This window comes from Pteropus medius, unplaced genomic scaffold, assembly GCF_902729225.1.
Source record: "Pteropus medius unplaced genomic scaffold, Ma_sr-lr_union100, whole genome shotgun sequence".
Taxonomy (NCBI): domain Eukaryota; kingdom Metazoa; phylum Chordata; class Mammalia; order Chiroptera; family Pteropodidae; genus Pteropus; species Pteropus medius.
The window spans coordinates 8,606,191-8,625,783 of record NW_024342257.1 but is presented as its reverse complement, the minus strand read 5'-3'; the positions used below and the strand labels follow the sequence as shown (position 1 = coordinate 8,625,783).

The 19,593-nt window shown below is 32.0% G+C and overlaps 1 pseudogene; it reads right to left on the bottom strand.

The window, feature by feature from the left end:
• The window catches only part of LOC120600096 (malate dehydrogenase, mitochondrial-like), a 190,444-nt pseudogene that overhangs the window by 86,702 nt on the left and 84,149 nt on the right, over positions 1–19,593 (bottom strand).

Genomic DNA, 19,593 nt, shown 5'->3' with positions numbered 1-19,593 from the left:
ACTTAATACTGAGGAAGATTTTCTGACATCTTGGCCTTTCTTGGCTTCTGCTACATCTAATGTTTGCCAGGTGGATTATCAATTCAGTTTATTCAGCTTTTACAATTAATTTAAAATACTTACTCTGAGGGAATGCTATATTTGAAATGAAACTTAGAATCCTTCATGTCCAATTTATAGATAAGGAAGCTGAGCCTGAAACAAGTAAAAATAGTTTCCCCAGACTCACACAGTTAGCTAGTGAGTGGCAGGGTCCAAAATTTGAACAATGATGTGTTAAATTTACTGCCATGTCACTTCTCTGTTTGAATCTTCCTCGGTTTGTATATTGGTATTGGGCTGAAGGTTGTAACATACAAAGTGATGTTAAGCTGAGATGTAAACTGAATTTGGCATTCTAAACCTGGCAGAGGATGGAGAAGTTTCTAGCTTGGGCTAGATTTGTGCTGCAACTCTGCTCTGGGTATGAGCAAGAAGAATTTACGAGGTTCTCATTATCCCAAAAGCTGCACATCTCAAGGGAATATGAAGAAAGAATAGTAGAGAGTACAATGGCACAGATGTCCATAGACTGGTAGATTTGGTGGTGAAAGGATAAAGAGTTTCTTATTCTACAATAATCTTGTACATAGAGTTCTGAGAAAGCCAAGAATCAGAGGGGTCAGGCAAATCACTGTGTCTAACCAGCTGCCTGAGTCTGGCCCAGATCTCAAGTAGATCCTATTTTTCAAGGGCTACTTTCATGGTTTTGGTAAGAATTCTGTTCATAGAATAGACTGGTCCTGGCAAGAGTGTAAATAGAATGGAGAGCCAGCATTTTTTCATCATCTGATTGTTTTTATTTTTTTATTATTGTAGCTTCTCTGTGGTCTTCCTTTCCAGCAAATAGATTTCTGGATTCAAGCTCTTTTTTTTTTTTTTTTAACATTGACTAGCTGTCATGTATTTTATTACTTAGTCACATTATTCTTCCAATTTTATGATTTTTTTTTTAAAGTAGCACTGAAAAAAATTGTGTTTCTATATATACGACAGTATAACGTGTGCTTTCAAACATGGATCTATTTAATGGAGAAACAAAGTTCTAGAATTGTGACATCTAATTCTGATTCATACACATTTCATGATCTATAATAAATGAAAATATATCCTCTCTGTCAGCCCTATGATATTTTTTAAAGTATCATCCAATCTAGCTTGATACTACATTATTTCAAAAATTAACATTCAAGGTTAAAATAAGTCTGATCTTCCTATGAGAGTGTGAAGTAACTTGGGAAAGAGTTTGTATTTCTCATTATTCAACATCTGTGCACATTTAGTAACAACAATGCATTTAAGCGGTTACAAGATCAAGATAAGACATTCATTTAGATAGAAATATATTAATTAATTTTCCAGGATTTATAAATTGGTGAACTTTGCTTGGCTGTTTGCTTTTTAACCTTGAAAGTAGCTCCATTAAAGTTGTTATAATGAACTCATAATTTACATTTTGTTCTAGTCCATATTCAGAAGAGTTTTTAATAGGCATAATGATTTGTTTAAAATACTTAGATTTTCTAGTAACTATACACAAGTTCGATGAGAAAGACACCAGTTCTGAGTGAGCAGGTATAGCACAATGGTCCAAAACATTGCAAAGGGATCCTGACCTTTCTTTCAGGGCTATTTCACAGCATTACTGCATAATTATGTGAATCGAAGAGTTTTAACAAGAGTTTTAACAATAAATTTAATTATCTTTGGGAAGATCTGTCTAATCGATTATTGCCTACACAAGGACTGTAGAGCCTATGAAAAATGCCTACTGTTGTGAAATACAGCAATGTTTCAGTGAACTCATTTAACCCTCCTTATTATATGTTAAACATTTAAGGGGAAAATAGCAATGGATATTAAACATAGCCTAATGTCCTACCAGTGTGTATCCCTGGAGCTCATCTTCGTATTCAGAAAAAGTTTCAGAAATCAGTGCATGATGGATAAATGAGGGGACAAAGAAATAGAGCAAAGGTGGCAACTGAATAAAAGTTACTACAAAGTGTAATCTTAAAGTAGTGAAGAAAAAAAAATCTGCTGAGCTTCAATGGTAATATATGTGGCAGAAGCCTGAAGTCAAAAAATCCCTAAGGTGTCTAAGATGTAGAAAGGCAAGATAAGAGGCCCCATCTTTTTCTTCTTTCAGAGTAAAGAATAGATCTATCTCTTTAACTCCACAGTATCTAATAATAGCACTTATGATAAAATCTTTGACTGACAATTGAAACATGTTTCAGGGGAATGCAGCAACACACATGCCTAAATGCACATTCTTCTGGCCAAGAAACTATTCTAAAAAGCTAATCATGGCTCCAGTTTGAAATGTTCAAATATCTACTTCCGCTTTTTTTCTCTGGATTTGACCAAGTAGTTTTTAAGCCCAGCCTCATCTGGAGCTGTGCCCTTAGAACCATTCAGAGATTCTGTAGAACAAGTAATGGAAAGGAAGAAAGATAACAGAGGTAACGGTTTAAACAATGAAAAGTACTCACTGAAATTTGTGTTTTGTTTCTGTCTTTTGCTTTCCTCCGTTTCCCTTTGTCTTTTTCTGTTTGCCTCAGCACTTTTCCCATACAACTGTCACCCCAGACATCCAATTTTCTCATGCTGATCCCGACTGCAAATGTCATATTTCACTCTTCTCAGGCCTACTATTTTACAGCATTTCCTTAAGTAATAGACAAGCCTACTTGTTTTCTTTCTGCCCTATTCAAAATTGCCATTATAAAAAAAAAAAAGTGATGTAAGACTAAACGTTTTTTACCTTTGCTCCAACTATTTCTCCACCTTCCTTATTAAACCGAGCTGACCAAGTAATGGCTGCTAAATAAAACTCTAGTCTTGCACTACCTATATCCTGTCCTATGATTACCACAGCCTCAATTTCCCCATACCCTCGGTGAATTTGATCAGTGAACAGTTCTAAAATAAAACTGAGAAATTAATTAAACTAAGAACAAAACAAAACCATAAATCTATCCTGTGGGAATTTAACATTCTTACTCCTCGAACAGTCATCTTGAGCTGTTCTCAAGTCACAAGTTTTCAATAAGGACATGAGCTAATGGCTTTTAGATTTTCTCTGGTCCCACCTATCTTGATACTCCTTACCTCAAGACACAGTTCTTTATTAATTAATATAATTTGATGAGTCAATCTAGATTACACGTTAATGATTACCAACAAATTAATGTGCTTTCTCACTGAAGTAATGCAAATACATTTCATTAGGTTCTGTTAGACACACAGAAATTTAATCTAAAATAGGATATGGGAATCTCAAATAATTTAACAGACTAAAGATGAGAGCTAATTAAAGGAAAAGAACAGTCTACATTCAATAATCATTTATGGCACCAATTGACTGTGTTTCTGGACACCTATGCATTTATCCTAAGAAGCCATCATCTATTTAAGTCTTCAATGGAAGATTCCTTCTAAGGCAGCCAACCTTTCTGGCACCAGGGACCGGCTCCTATGAGAATCTAATGTCTGATGATCTGAGGTGGAGCTGAGGCAGTGATTCTAGCTCCAAGGAGCGGCTGCAAATACAGATGAAGCTTTGCCCTCCTGCTGCTCACATCCTGCTATGTGTACCAGTTCCTAACAGGCCATAGATCGGTACCAGTCTGTGGTCCAGGGGTTGGGGACTCCTATTCTAAGGAATTGTAGCATTTAGAAAACTAGGATAGAGACATGGAAGCCATCTCTTTACTTGAGCGCCTTTGCCTATCATTGTTAACTCTGAGGTATCTGTAATATTTCCTTTTCCTCAAGGGGATATCATCATACATATAAGATTTAAATTCACTGTAGGTTCCTTACTGAGACAAGCATGGCTTTAAGAATTACAGTCAAGTATATTTATGAAGTGTATGCATTTAGTGTTTAATTTATTATATCTTAAAATAGGCTACTATAAAATATACTACATATTTGGGCATATTTTACAATTGACTCATTAAGTATAAAAATGGTGTCTTTGTGCAATTTTATTACCTACTTTATTAAGTTTCTCTGTCTTTTGATTTCAGCTTTTAAAACTATCTTTAATCTAACTACAAAAGAATTTCAAGGTTTTTTTATTATATGTGACTTCCCTTCCCTAGCCAGTATTTAATAACATGTTCTATTAAGTTGCTTTATGCAGCATGGTGCAATTTAAAAATCTAAAAATATATTGTTAAATTAAAGTTTAAAAGTAAATGGTTTGCAAACAATTATAAGGAAGTTTTATGAAAAATCCTCTGAGTTAGAAAGCAGCTTGAATAAATTAAAAGTTTGTTAATATTTTTACATGCAATATTTTAATTCCACAAATCTTTTCTAGTGACACATAGCAACATGAATTTACTCTTTTATCAGTTCAGAGATGAAGCCAATCTCTTGATTCTCAATTAGAAATGCAAATAGCTATCGTTGTTATTGCCAATGGGATGTGTAAATGTCTATATCCACTACATGAACCGGTTTAAAAACATTGCTAGACGATTTCTTTGAAAACATCTTTAGTAACTACTTGTTTGAATTAGAACACTTTTTTTTCAACGTAATTGTTTTTTTGACTGAATTACACTTTTCCTTTCTAAACAAATTTGGGCTTTTAATACCCAGAACACATTCACTGTTTGCTACTAGCTTGTGATTAAACTAATGCCTGTGACGAAGCACTGATTAATAATTTAAATCTAAAGGGAGGTAAATGTCAGTTTCTATCTGGACTTTTTTAACACTTTCTCTGTTACTTCATGGACAAACGATTCAGAAAGAAAAAATATATATATATATATATATATATATATATATATATATATATATATATATATATATTGAACTGAAGAAGACAAGATAAATTAAATGCTACTTAGTAGCTGACCTCGTATAAATTCTATTTCAAAAGATATTTTGAAGAAAGGGGTGAAGAGCTAGAGAAGTACAAATTAATAATTGAGAGATGGGGATGGGGAGTGTGGAATAAGGAATGTAGTTAACAGTGATGTAATGGCTATGTGTAGAGCCAAATGAGTGATAGAGTAATTGGGGGGATCTTTACATAAACTACGTAAATATCTAGCCAATGTACTGTATACTTGAAACTAATAATAAAATCAAATAAAATGCTTAAAAAAAAGATATTTCAATACCTAGGATGAAATTTTTCTGGTGGGAAACTTGAATACATTGTTCATCAAATTAACTATCAGATAAATGATGAAATCAATACTTTTTGTGACAATTTATTTTAAGAAACTGTTTTTCATATTATGAAAATAATTAGGAAAAAAATGCTGCCATTTTCTAAAATCACTCTAGAATATTGAGATTAACTAGATCCATTTGGAAATGAGACCACTGTAGATATATAACATTAGGAGAGAATTCCAAGAAAAGTAAAGTATTGATCATATTTGTTTTACAAGTTTATTAAAGAAAAAGTTTAAAGATTCAGTGATTTTTTAATGTAACAAGTTTTTATTCATATACATCTTTATAATATATAAAGAACATACTTTTAAAATGATTGATTAATTATACTTAATGTTTTTTGATAAAAATCATATGAATATCAGAAAGACATTGATTTTTAGAAATTAATTTTCCTGAAAAATAATTGTTCAATGTTTTGTTTCAGAGAAAAAGAGAAGAGAAGATGATTATTTTTTATTTCAAAAGTGTCAGCTTCACTGACTCAAAAAGATGGTTTTTGAAATGTTTCATCAGTTAGAATGAATCATGAATGACGAGAAAATATTATAGAATATGTTTGTTAATTATAAATCTTAATTTTTAATCTCCCATTTTTCAAATTGATGATTTATTTTTTAATTAGCCATACCAAATTTGAAGGGAGAGATTAACTTTATAAAATAAGCCTTAATTAGTGAGAATTTTTAAATTATTTTTTCTGTCGTAAATCCTTAGGGAATTATGATTTTTTTTATGTTAAAATTTTTTAAGACTTTAATTACTGTGAGCCTGCCTGTACTAGTGTAATTGTACAAAACTCCAAGAAGAAGGAAAAATGAACTTAAAATCTTAAAGCATTATATAAGAATAAACTTATAATCTTAAACCAATATGTTAAAAACGATCCATATTTTTCAGATATTTAATTGAGTATATAAATAAATATTCTGACCACAAAGCTCACAAATTCCTATACCTCTTTCCTTTTCAAATATCACCACAGACTAAGCCCTTTTATTACCAGGGTCATAGCAACAATCTCTTAGTTGATTTCTCTATACCTAATCTAGTACAAATTATTTTAAATTTGTTGTTTTAATCATTTAGTTAATACCGATCTCTTCTATTAAGCTCTAAGTTCCATGAATACAAGGAACTGATATTGTTTTTGCTCAACATTATGCCTCATAGAGTCTGGCACATGGTAGCTCCTCAATAAATATTTACATTGACAAATGGAAGCAAAATAGAAAATAAACTAGAAGAATATGTCAAAATATTAAGTTTTTATTTTTCAGGATGTCTAGATATTTTACTTTGAAAATTTTAATAGCAATATTTTATTTCTATAATAAGGGAATTATTAGTTTTATCTTATAACTTAATTAGGATCTGTAATAATTTTTTTAGGAATTTATCATTCATTCATTTTCTACACCTTTTTGACATTCATTGGTAATTTCATTCTATTTCATTTCTTGGGGAAAAGAAACTAGTATGTTTATGGCAAAGTATTGTCAGTAGTTTTAGTTCTTCCATTTCTCTTAAGATTAACTACTTTTATCTTCAGAAAAAGAACCTCTAATTCTAGTTTTAAGATTTTATCATTTTAATTGTTCTTCTGGAAGCTTCTTCAGCTCTCATATGCTTACATTATCAAGAAAAAAGTAAAATAAAAGTAATTATAGACTAAATTTTAGAAATAGACACCATGATTTTATATGAAGGGAAGTTTCTTTATTTATTCCTCTACTGTTGACACCCTGCATTTCTTCTTTGGAGGAAGTTAGAAACAGCCAAAAGTTAAAGCCATCACAAAATAGTCTGAATAGATTAAACTTTAGAGCCCAAGGCTTGATAGAAATTAATAACTCCAAGTTAATCATTTCAGAAATAATTATAGTTGGGATTATTTTTTTCAACTGCCTTTCTTTTATTGTCAAAATCAAATTATATAGATTAATACAATTATCTATTTGACTATACATACACATTTCTCCATTAAATGATCTGACTTTAAAATAATTAGTTGTCAGCTTTTCAAAATATCTCAAATCATGTTTTCTACTTTTTGTACTGTCTTTGTAGACTGAGTTAAAAAAAAAAAAAAGTGCTACATTAAACTTGACGGCAGCCTGAATGTCAATGAAATAAATGTTTTGCCACAGATCTGTACATAATTGTGAATGTAGAAAAGTCAAAAGTACTGAGACTTCTACTCATATTCACATCTTTGTTTATCATATGAAACTAAATTAAATTGCTTCAACATTTTGCTAATGATACTCACAATGAAGTGTTTCTCTTAAGATTGCAAAATGTTTGCTTTTTTGACTGTTTGGTTTAATCAGTTTTATGGCACGTTTTTGAAACCCAGACTCATTGCAGAAGAATTACTTTTATTTTTACTCTCCAAAGTGATACAGGATGTCTTTCATTTTAATTTTAATCAAAAAGAAAGTCACAGGTTTTTAAAAACTACACATGTGCTGAGCAGAGAAAGAAACTATCACTGATAGAAGTCCCTTAAAATATAATTGTAATTAAAACATAGTGATTTTCTATGACACGTTACACTGTAACATTGAAATTTATAGTACTTTGTCTGGATATATTATTAAAAGTGTGTATAAAAATAATGAATCTTTCTTCATTATATATGTAGAATTTTTACTTCATCATAATTTCCAAGGCACTTAGTCCATGTCTTCATTACAGAAATTCTCTGCAGGAGTGCAATTTCAGCTATATCCAAAGGAGCCAACTAGAGAATTTACTTGTCTCTAGAGGATTAAGCCAATAAAACTATCCAAGATTATCATCAGACCAGTTTCCAGATGGAAATCCCATCTCCAAACAAAGCAGGTTTTACCCTAGAGAATTTTACCCTCATTGCACTTGAAAGTTTAGACGTCTTTTTTTCTGTTTGTTTTTTGTTTGTTCCTTTGTTTTAATGGGAAGAATTGTTCAACTTTTTACTTGTTTGTTGCTATCAAATACACAGAAGTTTGATTTTTAGAGGAAATTTTGCCTGCCTAATCACTTTTAAATAATTAAAATTCTGATTACACATATGGAGGCAGAATTTCCTTTGAAAAATATTCCTTGTCATGTTTTAGAAAATTTTAGTATCAGGAATACATTATAGCATTTTTTCTGAGATATTGTTTCTTAAGGAAATCAGTGAAAACATTGGATTATAATAAAAATGGCAAAATCTCTTTCTTCTCGATGATACATACATATAAAAAATATAAATTATCATTAAGCATTTATATCATCATTTGAAATAGATTTGCCTACATATTTAATTCTTACATGTATCAGTTCATATTTAAAATATCAGAAAAATTTGGAAAATATATAAATTATTATAAAAGCTCTCATTCTCACAAATTGCAAAGCAAATTCATATAATAGTTTTATATATAATAAATTCTTTTACAGCTTTCATATAAATTGATTATCCTAATTAGAAAGCAGACTTACATTTAAATTAATATTATATTGAAGTGGCAGAAAAAGAACTGGGGTATAAGATACAAATGAAGAAAACAAAGTTTCAAACATCACAGTATAAAAGTATAGCTCTGATGATCTTAATTTTGAGGTTGATGGTAGTGATGATGACGAACTTGAATAGCACTTTTATTTTTAACTCTTATAACCACAATCTGCCTCTCTGTGGTGGCAGGGGAGGAGGTAGGAGGTAAGAAAATAAGAAAACAGAGAAAGAGTAATAAGGGGATGTAGAAGTATTACCAGAGTGATTTACACATGCTTAATTTGGAGCAAGAAGTAAAGTCAGCAAAAGAAGATTTAAGGCTTGTCTTTTTATTAGTCCTCATTCTTATCCTATCTCTTTCCTTTGCACTAGTAAAGCGACAACTTCCCATTGTTATAGAACTGAAGTAGAAAAGGTATAAGAAGAACATTTTAAAATTCCAGATGAGCTAGTCTTTTCTAGTTTTGCAACATGTATTAATACACAGATAAGGTAATCATTATCAAGACAAGCAATTCAGATATCTATGAGACATGTGTGAAGCTAGTCTCTTAAGTACTATCATGTTTTTCTTGTTTTTCCACAATAAATCTTGAAATGTTTCTTCTAGTGTAAAAAGGAAGTATTCTTGATCCAACTCCTAAAGCATGGGAAATTTATAATCAGTGAGTTAAAAGTCTTGAGTTGCATGACAATTCATAGTGAAAAAAAATACAGTAAGATTTAAAAAGTACATTGATTAAAGTGTTCTTTACATATGCTGATTTTATTTATCTAAAAAGTAACATATATTGGGATGATACCCTTACAGTTACTTTTTTACATTTATCATCTGGCTTGTGTTTAATTAAATAAAAATTAGATTATCCTTTTTATTTGGAACTCCAAAGCATTAGTGTTCTCTAAGAGGTCTTTGGCCGCTTCTTCAGAATGGCACCCTTCTGTTTGATATTTGTGATGAAGAAACATGACTGGAAATTTTTCAGTCTTAAATGATGATTGAAATAATAAAATTCTACTTAATGAGTCAGGTTCCCTAAAAGTCACTTGAAAATAATTTAATATTCTTAAACAAATATCAGGAAAAAGCTAGGGCAACCAGGACGAGATTCATAATTTGTGAAGCACTGTGCAAAATGTATATGTGGGGCCCTTTGTTAAAAAGTTAACAATTTCAACATGCATAACACAACATTAAAGCAAGTGTAGAGTCCTTACAAATGTGAGGCCCTATGCATATACACAAGTTGCATGCTTATGAAGTCAGTCTTGAAAGAAAAAAAAAGATAAGCTTAACAACTTTTTAAACATTTTATTTTTAAGTAATTATAGCTTTACAGTAAATTACAAATATAGTACAAAGAAGTCTCATGTACCCTTCACTTGGTTTACCACAAAGATTACATCTTATAGAATTATAGTAGACCCAGGAAATTGACATTGGTACAATATCTGTATAGAGTTCCGTGCCATTTATTACATGTGTAGATTCAAGTAACCATTATTGCAGTCAAATATCAAACTATTCCATCATCATAAAGATCTTTGTTGGGCTCACTCTTATAGTCACACCTTCCTCCCTGCTCACTACCATTACTTACTCCTGGAAATCATTAATTTGTTCTCCATCTTCATATTTTTTTTTCCATTTCCAAGATGTTATATAAATGGAATCATATATATATGATTTTTTGACATTTGCTTTTTCCACTCATCACAATTTCCAGGATATTTATTCAGGTTGTTGCACATATCAATAGTTTGTTCATTTTTATTATTGAGTTATATTTCGTGTTATGAGTGTACTACAGTTTGTTTAATAATTCAGTCACTAGAAAACATCTGAATTTTTCCCAGTTTTGATTTATAACAAATAAAATTACTCTGAAAGTTGTGTGTGTGTGTGTGTGTGTGTGTGTGTGTGGACATGTTATTATTTATCTAAGATAAATTTTCAAGAATAAGACAGCTGGATTATATGCAAAGTGCATGTTTAGTTGTACAAGAAACTACCAAGCATTTTTTCAGAGTGGCTGTACCATTTCCACATGTAAGCCAGTATTTGGAATAAGATCAATTTTGAGGAGGAGTTGAGAAAACAGGGAACTCTGGATTTGGCAAATCAATTGAGTTGAATAAATGTGGTATTCAGAACATTGAAATTTGAGGAATTAGTCAAGAAAGGACAGGAGGAGGGACTTATGTAAAGTAGAAAAGAGCAGGGGAATAAGGAGATGTCTCAAACTCACTTCCCCAAAATTGTTTTACAGTTTTCACCAAACTTTATAGGCCTATTTAGCCATGCTGTAGCTTAAAGAGGGATGAATGAAAAGCATGAGGTACCACATTGGTTCTTGCACAATGAAATGCATTTTGTTAATAATTTTTTTTTGCTATGTATATGATATTTTGTCTTGTAAAAAGAGTATTGTTTATCTTCATGGTTAATGGTAATTGCCATCCATTTATTTGGTTTAGCAATCTGATAACTAACATCTTATTATCCAACTAGTTACCAAATTCTATCAGTTATACCTCTATTATGCCCATATAATCATGAATCAGTTACTATTGCCTCAGCCTCCTAATCCTTCTGGACTCTAAATTCTGAAGACTATCCTACTCACACTTTTATCACAGTTAACTTTTTAAAGTAGAGAATAATTTCTGTAATTTCTATGCTCAAGAATATTTTCTGGCCCTGAATGCAAAATTGAAAGTTTATTATGTGAAGTTTAACATCTAAATTTGATGCTAATTTGCTTTTAATTCTCACTCCCCATTTTTTTTCCCTAACATGACTTTTTAAAAGGATTAGTTGTGTGTGACGAAACACACTCTACAAGTTCTTGCTTTAGTTCTTCCCATAGTTACTTTCCTCCTGTCTCTTTAAGATCTCAGTTTTTCTTTAAGACCTTCTTCAATTTTATGCTCCTCATTGAGAACTCCAAGCAGAATTAGCAAACCTTTTCTCAGATATTTGTTGATATATCAATTATGCTACTTACTACATCATATTATTATGAAATCACTAGTAATCTATATATGCATGTAATTTCTGTACTATATCATAAATTCATTGAGAGTACAGACTGTGCCTAATTAATCTCCGTGTCATTCCCATGTTTCTACCACTAACTCAATACTTGGAACACAATTTTAGTAAATGGAGACTAAATTAAATTACAGCAGAGAGTGGAAAAAGATTGTCATACAATATTTCCAAAATTACAAAAAGTAACAAAATCGAATTGCCAGGCCAATAAAAGCCAATAAAATATATTTTTCATACTTAAATAAAAAATAAAAAGTAGGAAAATTATATGAAAAGAGCTCTAATTCAATTAATTAGGTAATCGGCTATCTACTTCCTTTTACCCAGTCAAATAAAATCACAGATTTATTATTGTATAAATTAATAAATTAATAAAAAATTAAAAATTTATATGATATATGAATGGAAAGAATCCCAAGATATGTAAAACTTGCTGAATTTTCTGGATATAAAATGTTTCTTTTGAAACAGAGTTATCCACGTGTTTAAATAGTTTCTAGCTTCCGTTAAATTAATTAATCAGTTAATGCATTTATTGAACACATATCTAATGAGCATCTTTAATATTCCAAAACTTGCTAGATCTAGAGACACAAAGATTATGAAAAACTTTCTTAAGTTTTAAATGAGATTGAGAAGACAGCCGCTTAGAAACATGTACAAATCACTATGAAATGGAACAATGTATACTAGATTTGAATATCATCTTCTCCATTTCATGGAGAAGATGATATTCAAATTGGGCCTTTAAAATATTCAGTGTTTCTGAGGACAAATTAGAACATTATAAGTAAAAGGAAGAGGACAAGAAGGTGCATAATGAGAACTGACTTGAAGAGGTAGCTAGAAAGGTAAGACTACTGTAAATATGCCACTTCGTATTTCATATTTTATTTATATTATGTAGCTTTAAATGTTATTTTTACATTCAGCTAAAAGCTTAGTTATTTTACAAGCTCTTTTTTTTTTATTTTTCCATCTTTGTTTAGTCTTTATTATTTGTTTGTTTATCTACTTATTTATTTTAGTTCAACAGCTCAGTGAAAAATGATAAAGACTAAAGTAGCACCAAATACAGATGATGATTAGTAAGATATTATTTAATGTGGAGAAAATTTAATAGAACCTACATTTAGAAATAGGAACAATAATGCTAATTGCTCATTAAGCTGATTCTCTATCCGGTGCAGTTTTGACCTTGATTACCCTGGCATATCATTAAGGTGCATTATATGAAGTTACATGCCAACACCCTTGGATCCTTAAAACACTGATAATTAATCTCAGGGAAGAATTTAAGCTCCCAGGACATAGAGAATTAGCAGTTAGAGAAGAAATACTTCAGTATCTATAAAATACCATTTATCTATGCTATACATAGAATTTTTGTTTCCCCTTAAAATTCATATGTTGAAAACTAAGTTCCAAATGGAATGGTACTTTAAGGTCAAGGCTTAGAGGGTGATTAGTTCATGAAGGTGAAGCCCTCTTGGATGAGTATAGTACCTTTATAAAAGTGGACAGGGAGAGCTTTTTTGCCTCTTCTACCATGTGAAGTTACAACCAGATGCACTGTTTATGAAGTGGAAGTGGGATGGTGAATGTACCAATGCCTTTATGTTGAAATTCTGTCTCCAGAACCATGAGAAATAACTGTTTATTGTTTATAAGCCACTCTGTCTATGATATTTTGTTATAGCAACCTGAACAGACTAAGACAATCCACAATGAAAAGTCAGTTTGAGGCAGCTGTGTCAGCTGTTTGCTAAAATCAGGACTCCCAGATGTCACTTGTTTAATACTTCAGAAGTAAAGATTTGAAAGGATATGAGCAAATCATGCACAAATGATAAAAGAAAACAAGCTATACATAAAAATCAACATCTAAAGAAATACATATTAAAGAAAAAAAAAACCTAGATTTTTCAATCACCAGATCATCATGTTTGTTCATAATACGAAAAACCAAAGCTGGTAGATATAAGAAAACAGAGGTACTCTGATATAGTTTTGGTAATAATATGCTGGTATAATCTTACTGAAAGGAAATTTAGCAAAAGCCTTAAAAATATAATTTTCTCCTTTTACGAATCATTTAATTTTAAGTATATATTCTGAAAAAAAAATATAAGAGAAGTTTTTACAGACAAATGTGCAAAGATATTTATTGCAGTATATTTTATATCATGGAAAATTAGAAATAGTTTAAATGTTCAAAAACTGGGAAAGAGTTAAATAAATAATAACACATAGAGGCAATGTTCAATCATAAAAATATTTTTTAAGATACTTAATGCTCTCTCCAAAAAATTTGACAACCCAGTAATGGTATAATGTCTTGTGAAAAATAAACAGGAAACACAATTTTAAGTATGGTATGGTCAAATTACAAAAATATAACTAGTTAGAGTTCTGGATATCTGAGTCTATTTCATTAATTCTCTGAGTCCATTAGATACTTAATATACATTGATTTGGTAAATAGTAAAAATCCTATTATATTTAGAAAAGAAATTATTTTTTTTTGGCATTTTATTTGCCAAAGTATAGTCTTGAGGAAAAATCTATATGGTGTTGAGGAATCTTGATATTGGGTCTTACGTGACTGTTTAATAAAGCCTATTGTTCTTTGTCTCCACTTGAAATGAATAACTGTGATGGGAGATATTATCCACATATCTTCTTTTATTGGATGAGTACTCACATGCAGCTAAAATTTGGTAATGTATTTTTAAAACATATGGAAATTTTGAATTATGATTGTTTTTTCTCTTTTTATCAGGTTATAAAAATGGAAGAAAACCCATAACTTAGCACCTTCATCATAAGATTAAAAACATCTTTCCAATGAAATAAATACTTGTTTAAAACATTTCTTTCAATAATCCCATTATTTCCTGTTATAAGGATAAGACAGAAAAAGTTCCTTTGCCTTAAAACTAAATTCATTCTCTATTCTCTATGCACATATAGTTAGTCTCAGAATTTTCCCCCTTTAATTCAATGTATAGAAACGAGATAAGAATATTGGCACAGTATAGTAGAAAGAAAAAACAGATTTTCCTATTTAATTTAGAATTCTTCAGATTCTTTTTGAGGCATTATTATATTTTTCTTTCGATAGCCAATGGTTTCAAGATCAACTATGTAAGAAATTTCTAATGAGAGCATGAAAAATTATACATAATAGCGAAATCTTAGAAAAAAATATTATTAGATTAGATCTAGCTAAAAATTTCCTTGCTACATATTAGAAAAAAGATAAGTATAAAGGATATATGCCAGATTACCAAAAAGGAACTTCATCATGAATTTCTTGACTTCCAGTCTGGGCTCTCTCAATGATATGGAAGTAAAAATAAAAAATTAATTTAGAGTTCTAAAAGAAATTTAGTTAAAACATACATCCAAACCTTTTTTTAAATAGCTGATGTATTCTGAGAAAAACAATGTTAAACAACATGTAAGTTATTTTGTTTGTTTGTTTTGTTTTTGGTTGTTCATGTATTCCCAGATAGCAAAAACCTAGATTTATTATTCTCCATTGTCTGAGAGCCTACTCTTTTCAACAGATTATATCACCTCATAGATAATTAAAGAACGATTATTTGTAGTGAAGTTAATCTATGTCAATCCTAGCAACTTCGTTGTTATAAGTGGAAACTTTAGAGAAAGAGGGAAAGATAAAATATATGAAGTCTGATAATACAATGTGCACCTCTGAAATTAAAACAACAAAACAAACACACAAAGAAAACACACAAAGAAAATCAGTTAAGTGCATATGGGGAAGTATGGTATGCTCATAGCTTCAATTATGCTGGGGCATCATACTTAATCTAAGAGATAAATATTATTGACATATTTCTTCTGTTTGCCATTTCTGGAGGATGAGTGAAGTATAGATAAAATAAGGATATTAGTATATTGATAATCATAGAAGCTAGATGATGGCACATGGGGCTCATTATATTATTCTGTTTACTTTTTATGCATTTGAATTTTATCTTAATAAGAATTTTTAAAATCACAAAACAAAATAAAAATAACATAAAGTAAAAAATGTCACAGAGTGAAGAAAGGCTATTGCAATATAAAGCTAAAATTAGATTAGTATGCAGAATCTATAAAAAATTGGCACAAACCAATAAGAAAAATAAACAACACAATAAGTATATAAAAAGCTTCTTATGTACAAACATTCTCAGTAATCCAGGAAATTCAAATTAAAACAACAATAAAATACATATGATTGGGAAACTATTAAGGAGTCTGATAATTTCAAATATTGAAGATAATGAGGATCAAAGGGAATCATTACAGAAACTGTTTGTCAGCATCCTGTTCAGTTCAACATGTTCACATCTTTCGGCCTAGTTTTCCCCTCTTCAGTGTACACCCAGGAGAAAGACTAGTTTGTGAATACTAGGAGACATACACATAATATCCATTGTAATAATGTTTATAATAGCAAAAGGTTGAAAACAGCACAAATGTACAACAATAACAGAAGCATAATTGAATTAAGGTTTGCTTACATAGTATAATATTCTACATCAGAAAATGAAATATTACTGCATGTAACTCTCAGAAGAATCTGGAAACATAATGTTGAATGAAAAAATAACCGGTCCATTTACAATGTGAGAAAGTTTTTATAGAATTACCTAAATTATATATATATATATATATATATATATATATATATATATATATTATTTATATATATATATTTGAGTGAAAACACAAGATTTAGAATTGTTGTTATCTTTGGTGAGTTTATATATGATCAGTATATTACTAAGTGTTATAACTAACATGTAAATTATAGATCACTTTTTGTATCAAATAATATATAAAGACAATAGCATTAAAAAAAGGTTAAAAAATGTCATCAAACTCAATGCTCCTCTTCTCCATAGATTCTGAGTAGAAATTTTTACCTGAAGTGCCAAATATAGAGATGTGCTATAAAATTAAAACATATGTTTGTTTGTTTGTTTGTTTGTTTGTTTTATTTCATCCCTTCTAGGGTCTAAATATAATGGCTTCCTATGTTCTAAGGTGTTTTTTTCTAAATTTGAGCTGGTGGGCTGCATAGAATCACCTATGGAATCAGTATCTCCTGGTATTTATGTATGGGCACTACAATTGAGCAAAGCACTCTAGGTGATTTTCATGATAAATCAATCTGAGAACAGTGTTCCCATCTACCTAAACATGTGCTGCTTTTGTTCCTCTCTGCATCATTAATATAATTGCTCCTTTCCTTTGTAAAGATAGACCAATGTCAAATGCATCCAAAACTCACATGCAAAGATGAGAAGGCATGATTTATAATTTAATTTATATGAACCTATTCTGTTCCTCTTTGTACCCACCTCCCTCAAGATATAAGACTTCCTGGGGGACTAGTCAAGATGATGTAGAAGGTGGTTGCTGTGAATGCTTCTGCTCGCAACCACATCAAAATTATAATGAAACTACAGAGCAACCATCACTAGGAGTCACCTGAGGTGTGAGTGAACAGAGCCCTACAATTGGGAATAGACATAAGCAGTCACCTCAAACTGACAGGAGTGGCAGAGATATGAAAAGACCTGGTCCCACAACTGTGTGTGGCAATGGAGAATCTAGAGAGTTAACTTGGCTGCAGAGCCTCCTCTCCAACCTGAGGAGCAAGGGGTCCCAAGCTCTACACTGGGCTTCCTAGGGTTCCAGTGCCAGGAAGAGAAGTGCCCACAATCTCTGACTGTGAAAACCAGTGGAAGTTGTGGCTCAGTGAGATAGAGGGCTGTGGGAGTTGCAGGCTTTCCTCTTTAAGGGCCCGTGCACAGACTTGCTCAGTGACGGAATCACTCACTCTGAGCTTTAGCACTGGGACAGCTACTTGAGGAGCTCCAGAGATATACAGGGAGATACTGAGTGGTCGAATTTCAGGGTAAAAGCTAGAGGGGCATCTTTCTCCTAGGAAGAAGTGCTAGAAGGATCCATTGTTCCTTGGTTAAGTCCCACCCCTTCCCAGTGTGTGGACGCAGGTAGCCACCATATCTGAGTCATCATCAAGCTGGGTAAAAACAGGTCACTCTGTCCAGGTGGTTCCCTGAGACCCCACTTCTTCCAACTTGTGGGCCCACCCAAGCCAGTTCCAGTGATTTATTCCATTAAAATGGCTTCTCTTGACGCTTGTTGCAGACTTTCCTAAAATTACACAAAAGTTAACAAAACCCAAACAAGCAATATCTGGCCTCTGCTCCTGGTTTGATCTCTCGAGACACATACGCCCAGCATGGGTGATAGCCATCTGCAGGTTTCTTGGTGACTCTTACCAGGTAGCACTGGAGGTGCACAAGCTGTGGCTGAACTTGGCCTGCAGCTGAGCTCCTCCCAAGAGGTCCTTGGACTGGCACACCCAGGGGCTTGCTTTAACCAGTGCCAGAGATAGAGCGCCACCCAGGGCTGTGAGTGGGATACACCCAAAAGACAGACTGGGCAGGTACTATAGCCCTGCTAAAGTGAATCCTGCTCCTTAGGGTCTGTCCCTCACAAGCCAGTCCTCACAATCAATCAGTCCAAGAGTCAATCCCCTCCACTGAAGTGCAAACAGAGACTAAGGCTCAACAATATAAGGAAGGCACACACAACTCACACAAGGGACACACCTTGAACATCTTTCTCAGATGACCAGGGAAGTCTGTGCCACTGGGCTCCATGGGACACTTACTACACATATAAAGCCACTCTACTAAGACCAGGAGATTTACGAGCCCTATCTAATACAAAGAAACACAGGGAGGCAGTCAAAAAGGGAGACTTAGAAACATGTCCCACATGAAGGAACAGAACAAAGCTCTAGAAAAAGAACTAAACAAAGTGGAGACAAGCAATCTACCAGATGCAGAGTTCAAAATACTGGTTGTAAGGATGCTCAATGATTTTAGGAGAAGAGTAGATGAATTCAGTGGGAACTTTAACAAAGAGATAGAAAACATACAAATGGAGATGGAAGAACATAAAAGGGAACCAGTAAGAAATAAAGAATACAATATCTGAGCTGAAGAGTACATTAGAGGAAATCAACAGAGTGGATGAAGTGAAGGATAGAATCAGCGATTTAGAGGATGGAGTAGCAGAGGAAACCCAGTCAGGACAATAACAGGAAAAAAGAATTAAAAAAAATGAGACTAGTTCAAGGGGCCTCTGCGACAACATCAAGTACAACAACACTTGCATCACAGGGGTACTAGAAAGAGAAGTGAGAAAAAGAAATTCAAAATTTATTTTAAGAAATATTGACTGAAAACTTCCCTAACCTGGTGAAGGAAATAGACATACAAAACCCAGGAAGTGCAGGGAGTTCCAAACAAGATGAACCTAAAGAGTCCCATGCCAAGACATATCATAATTAAAATGCCAAAGGTTAAAGATAAAGAGAGAATCTTAAAATCAGCAAGAGAAAAGCAGTTAGTTACTAACAAGGGAACTCCCATTAGACCGTCAGCTGATTTCTCAAAGAAAACTTCATAGTCCAGAAAGGATTGGCAAAAAATATTTCAAGTGATAAAAAGCCAGGACCTACAATCAAGATTACTCTCCCCAGCAAAGCTATGATTTAGAATCGAAGGACAGATAAAGAACTTCCCAGACAAGAAAAAGCTAAAGGAGTTTATCAACACCAAGCCAGTATTACAGGAAATGTTGGAAGGACTTCTGTCAGAAGAAAAAGATATGTTTCAAAAGTCTAAATAAAGAATGACAATAACTACATATCTATCAAAAAGTACTTCAAATGAAAAAGAATTAA